Here is a 6,280-nt window from a genome sequence, read left to right on the forward strand (position 1 = left end):
AATCTAAATGGTTGCTAAGATAATGGGAAATTGCAATTTAGGGGTTTAAAGTGTTAAGGGATGGCTTGTGATACTGTTCATAGCCAAAAATAGTGTATTTACTTCCACATCTCTACTTCGCGGAAATTCAACTTTCGCGGGCGGTCTCAGAACGCATCCCTCGCGAAAATCGAGGGAACACTGTACACTTAAATTCATAGTGTACATAAAACACTGGAAAAAGTATAGAAATTCAGTTACCAGCATGCAATAATTTAAATCTGGTCAGTAATGTTTATAGAAAGTTCTCTGTCTTTGTTCTCAATTGAGAATAAAATAAATGTTAATGTTAAAACAACTAATCATTTCTAACTCTGTAGCTTTTAGACCTATTTTAATAGTTGTTTGATGCCCATTTCGTAGAGCAGTGAGTGCCCAAACTGAAATGTGTGTGCGCGCATGGTCGTACTGGAGTGCCGGAAACCCAAAGACCAGCAAACACGTGACAGCCACCTGCTCTTTGGGTTTCTGATGCTCCAGCGCACGTGAAGACCAGCTGGCTGGCATGCTGGAAACCAGAACAGCAGCTAGCAATGGTGTGCGTGCCCACAGAGACAGCTCTGTGTGACCCCTCTGGCACGCAGGTTCGCCATCATGGTCATAGAGTGAGTTAGGATATTAATGATTTCTTGGAACATTTTCAGTTCTTAGCACAGGCATTGCCAACAGTTAGAAGGACATGCAAATACTTGAGTAGAACCATTAACTATGGAGATTATTGCTTTCTTACAATTCCTAAAATATTTCTTAGGTTATCAAATTCACTATTAAATTGTGGAATTTTTTTTAACCCCTGTCAATTTTTTATAAAATTAGGCCTAACAGAATGCAATAAACAGGATGACCCAAACAGGCAAACTTAATCCAAATGATACATTCCTCAAAAGATTCTCAAGGAATGGTCAGTACTGGCTTTACTCTTTATTCACTTCTGCAATCCCAGTCTAGTCCAATTATGCTGCTAGAAACTTTTTTAAAATTAAGATAGCTATCATGTGCTCAGATACAAATCCAATAAAACCCCACTATGTTGAGTGGACATATGTAAAGATAGGTCAGGGGTTGCAATTATTAGGATAACAACTAATCAAATACATTTTTTTTCAAAAGTATTGTGATTTTTGCTAATGAACAGAGCATATGTTTAAAGAAAATTGTATAAAATAAAGGAATAAAGCAGGGCAAAAAAACCTCTCTTCTCGTTGAAAGGAATGTCTTTTAAAAATTGTGTTATAGATACAAAAGCCAGGAGCAGAGAAATCTTTTTCCCTCCCACCCACTTCAAAATAGTTATTTATATGCAAATATGTATATATACTGCTCAAAAAAATATAAAGGGAACACTTAGTAACTTAATAACAATATAACTCCAAGTAAATCAAACTTCTGTGAAATCAAACTGTCCACCTAGGAAGCAACACTGATTGACAATCAATTTCACATGCTGTTGTGCACATTCAACTTTGTACAGAACAAAGTATTCGATGAGAATATTTCATTCATTCCGATCTAGGATGTGTTATTTGAGTGTTCCCTTTATTTTTTTGAGCAGCATATTTGCAAATAGTATACATTTAAGTGTTATAGGTCTGTTAAACATTTCTGGCCATTGTGTACATTTAAATGTATGTATGTATGTATGTATGTATGTATGTATGTATGTATGTATGTATGTATGTACACAATGGCCAGATATATTCCTATCCTCTGTGAAGAATTGTAGGTGCAGAATCAGAAGTACCAGGTGACTACCAAGAGCAGCCTTGGATTCTGACAATCCAGCAAAACGGCTGTGAAACTACAGTACAGGTGCTTCCCATATGGTTGATGACAAAAGTTCAGGTAAAGAGACAGAAATGCGGAAAGGAGAGCCCTGCAAACTCTGCTGCTTCCTCTTCAGATCCGGCAGCTGCCCCGGGTTGCATTTTCTCTTTCCCTTCTTTCTCTGTCTTTTCGCAAACACAAAAACAGATGGTCTATTCTGCTGCTTGTTTATGATTTTACCGCGGCCGCTTTAATAGCCACAATCACAACCAGGTAGGTGCCCGCGACTTTCCAAGACGACCGCACATCTGCTTGTTTAGTACCCAGGAAGAGGAGGGATGCCCCACCAGTCATTCTGGGGCGGTGGGGGCGAGGAGCGGGGAAGGGAGAAATCTAGGCGAAAAGGGGGGGGGGAGCCAATGCGATCCCCGAAGCGAACAGCAGAGCTTTTGGTTTCAAGAAGGCGGGATCCCATCATCTTTGCATCAAGGGCGCGCGGGAAGCGCGCAAAACCGCCAGGTGGAAAGCGCCGCGGGCACCTTGATTGCAGGTTGGCAGGAGGGTCGTTTGGCCGAGTACGCGCGCCCGAGAAGGCAGCTCCGGCTTGTGTAACCTACATTAGCCCGGGAGAGAGAATAGAGCGAGTCCATCTGGTAGATGCTGCCTGGTGGATCGGCGGCGCCCGAGCGATGCCCTGCTCCTGTCCCTCGCCTGCCGCCCAGCTTGTGCCAGATGGCGCCGGGGCCAAGTGGCCGCGCGAGGTGGGCTCTGGTTAGCCTCGTAAAAACCTCCGAGCCAAGTCCAAAAAAAAAAAAAAATCAAACGCACACACACACATACAAACATCTGTTAGCGAGCCCATCGTGCTCAGCTAGCCTTTCAATCATGAATTAAAGACCCCCATCCCACCGCCCTTCTGTTCCCCCAGGCTAGAAACTCATTACCATTTATCAGCACTGATGCTATCTTGGCCTCTCGTTTTATTTTAGTGCCGGAGCTCTCCGCATCACTTTTGACAGTTCGAAGAAGAGGGGGAGGGAGACCAGCAAAGCAACAGCGCTTCTCTACGTCGGACGATTCCCCTTTCCACAAACCCTTGCTCCTTTTTCCAGATATTTCTCCCTTTAGAAAGCGGCTCCGATATTGCCAGCGGCGCTGGTTTGCCTCCGAGGACCTTGGGCTCCATCGGTTGATGCATTCGGGGGTTGGTTTGCTTAAAAAAAAGGTTTGCAAGATGGGATATTCTAATATAAGGTATATAATGATGATGATGATGATGATGATGACGACGACGACGATGATGATAACAAGAAGAAGAAGAGTTGAAAGGGACCTTGGAGGTCTTCTAGTCCAGTGCTTCCCAACCTTGGCAACTTGAAGATATTTGGACTTCAACTCCCAGAATTCCCCAGCCAGCTGGGAACTTCTGGGAGTTGAAGTCCAGATATCTTCAAGTTGCCAAGGTAGGGAAACACTGTTCTAGTCCAACCCCCTTCTTAGGCAGGAAAGCCTACACTACTTCAGACAGAGGGTTATCCAATATCTGCTTAAAAACTTCCAGTGTTGGGGCGTTCACAACCTCTGGAGGCAAGCTGTTCCATTGGTCAACCGTTCTGACTGTCAGGAAATTTCTCCTTAGTTTTAAGTTACTTCTCTTCTCTTCTCTCCTTGTTTAGTTTCCACCCATTGCCTCAGGTGCTTTGGAGAATAGACTGACTCCTTCTTTATGGCCACCCCTGAGATATTGGAACATTGCTATCATGTCTCCCCTGGTCCTTCTTCTCATTAAACTAGACATACCCAGTTCCTGCAACTGTTCTTCATATGTTTTAGCCTCCAGTCTCCTAATCCCCTAATAAGTCTAAATGCTATTGCTATAATTTAAACCAAGGGGTCTGAAATCCTGGTCATCCAATTCTGGTGATTTCCCAAATAAAAAGAAGCAATCTGTTTATCTTATCCCTGGCAGTTGTGGGGGAAATGCTTCCATTGCGATTACATTCCAAGGATGGAGAAATGCTTTATAGTTCAAGCAAAGGCTTTCTAGGCAGCCCTCCGGGCGTTGTTGAGGTCTTTAAAAACCAGCGATTAGATCAAGCGCGTGTGCCGCATTTTTTGCATCTTCAACCAGCCCCACGCCTTTTGCTTTTCCGCCCCAAAGGCAGGGTAGCTTGTCCAGGAGTCCTCAAACAGAATTGGAAGGAAAAGAGGGGAGGGGGAGGTGTTAGATAAAGTGGTTGCCCCCAAGCTTTTAAAAAGATAAAGGAGGCCAGGTTACTCAATGGGTTGGGAAAGGAAGGGGGGTTGAATCCTTGCCTTACAGAAAATCCCAGCAGGGGGACCAAATCCTTGCAAAGTGTGGGTGCTTGCCTGCGTTTGGATTACAATGGCTTCTTGTACACAATGGCCAGAGATGTTTAACACAGTGTTTCCCAACCTTGGCAACTTGAAGATATCTGGACTTCAACTCCCAGAATTCCCCAGCCAGCAAATGCTGGCTGGGGAATTCTGGGAGTTGAAGTCCAGATATCTTCAAGTTGCCAAGGTTGGGAAACACTGGTTTAACAGACCTGTAACACTTAAATGTATATTTGTGAATATACTGCTAAAAAAAAATAAAGGGAAGACTCAAATAACCCATCCTAGATTTGAATGAATGAAATATTCTCATGGAATACTTTACTCTGTACAAAGTTGAATGTGCACAGCAGCATGTGAAATTGATTGTCAATCAGTGTTGCTTCCTAAATGGACAGTTTGATTTCACAGAGGTTTGATTTACTTGGAGTTATATCGTGTTGTTTAAGTGTTCCCTTTATTTTTTTTTGAGCAGTGTAGGAAAAAGGGTGTCCATTCTCTCAAGGTTGCTTTGCCAATCAGCTCTGCAAGCTATAAAGAAAGAACGCGGGCCAACTGAGTTATTTTTCCACTTATTTTTAAAGTTAGGCAAGGGCCTGGCTTGAAACCTCCTTGAACTGAGCGCTGGCAGAAAGGTGACCCAGCCTCATTATCATACAGCTGAAGGCTTATCTTCTCGGTTCCCCCACCCATCCCCCACCCCCTCCCTTATTTAACCACAAGCTGAAATAAAAAGCCACATGAAAGGCCGCCTCTGTGCTTGGCTTTAATGAGGGACACGCGACTCGACAATAAAGCACACATTGCAGGCAGGCCGAGGGGCTTTACTGGCAGGCAAGCAGCAGCCTGCAGCCAGGAGACGGGGCCCAGCCTTCCTGGGTCGGTTACGCACGAGCAGGAGGGGAGGGCTCCGGGCTCAGCCTTCCCCTCCCCCTTCCGCTGTTTTCAACCCAGGGCTGCTGCTGCTGCTGTCTCCTAGGGCAATGTTTCCCAACCTGGGCAACTTGAAGATATCTGGACTTCAACTCCCAGAATTCCCCAGCCAGCGAATGGGGAATTCTGGGAGTTGAAGTCCAGATATCTTCAAGTTGCCCAGGTTGGGAAAGACTGTCCTAGGGTGAGCCAGAGGTGGGCTGCTGAGGTGGGACAGTGACCTGTGCTCTCTCCCCCGTGGCTCTGAGGGCTAGCAGAGTCCAGCGCAATTCTGCTACTGTACCTAGGCAGGTAGTAAAATCGCGGCGCAGACATGCAGTCCTAGTGATCAACCATTTAAATATAAGCCAGCAATGTGCAGCAGCTGCCCCAAAAAACCAACACAGTTCTAGGCTGCATTAATAGATGGGTAGAATCAAGATTATTGTGAAGTGTTAATACCACTTTATAATGGTTTGGTAAGGCCCCACATGGAATACTGCATTCAGTTTCAGTTGCCAGGATGCAAAAAGGATATTGAGACTCTAACAAAAAATGCAGAGAAGAGCAACAAAGACGATTAGGGGACTGGAGGCTAAAACATATGAAGAATGGTTGCAGGACCTGGGCATGGCTAGTTTAATGAAAAGAAGGACCAGGAGGAGACATGATAACAGTGATCCAATATCTCAGGGGTTGCCACAAAGAACAAGGGGCCAACTTATTCTCCAAATCTCCTGAGGGTAGAACAAGAAGCAGTGGGTGGAAACTAAACAAGGAGAGAAGTAACTTAGAACTAAGGAGAAATTTCCTGATGGTCACAACGGTTGACCAGTGGAACAGTTTGCCTCCAGAAGTTGTGAATGCCCCAACACTGGAAGTTTTTAAGCAGATGTTGGCTAAACATTTGTCTGAAGTAGTGTAGGGTTTCCTGCCTAAGCAGAGGGTTGGACTAGAAGACCTCCAAAGTCCCTTCCAAGTCTGTATTACTATTATTATTATTATTATTATTATTATTATTATTATTATTATCATCATCATCATCATCATCATCATCCGCTAGCACTCAGAGCCACGGAGGCGAGCACATATCACCGTTCCACCTCAGCAGCCCATCTCTGGGTGGGCGCCCCATCCATGGCTTCTTTGCTCCCCGGGAAAGTAAACCATCGGATATTTCACCTTCACCTTTTCTTTTCCAACTGGC

This window comes from Erythrolamprus reginae, chromosome 1, assembly GCF_031021105.1.
Source record: "Erythrolamprus reginae isolate rEryReg1 chromosome 1, rEryReg1.hap1, whole genome shotgun sequence".
Lineage (NCBI taxonomy): Eukaryota > Metazoa > Chordata > Lepidosauria > Squamata > Dipsadidae > Erythrolamprus > Erythrolamprus reginae.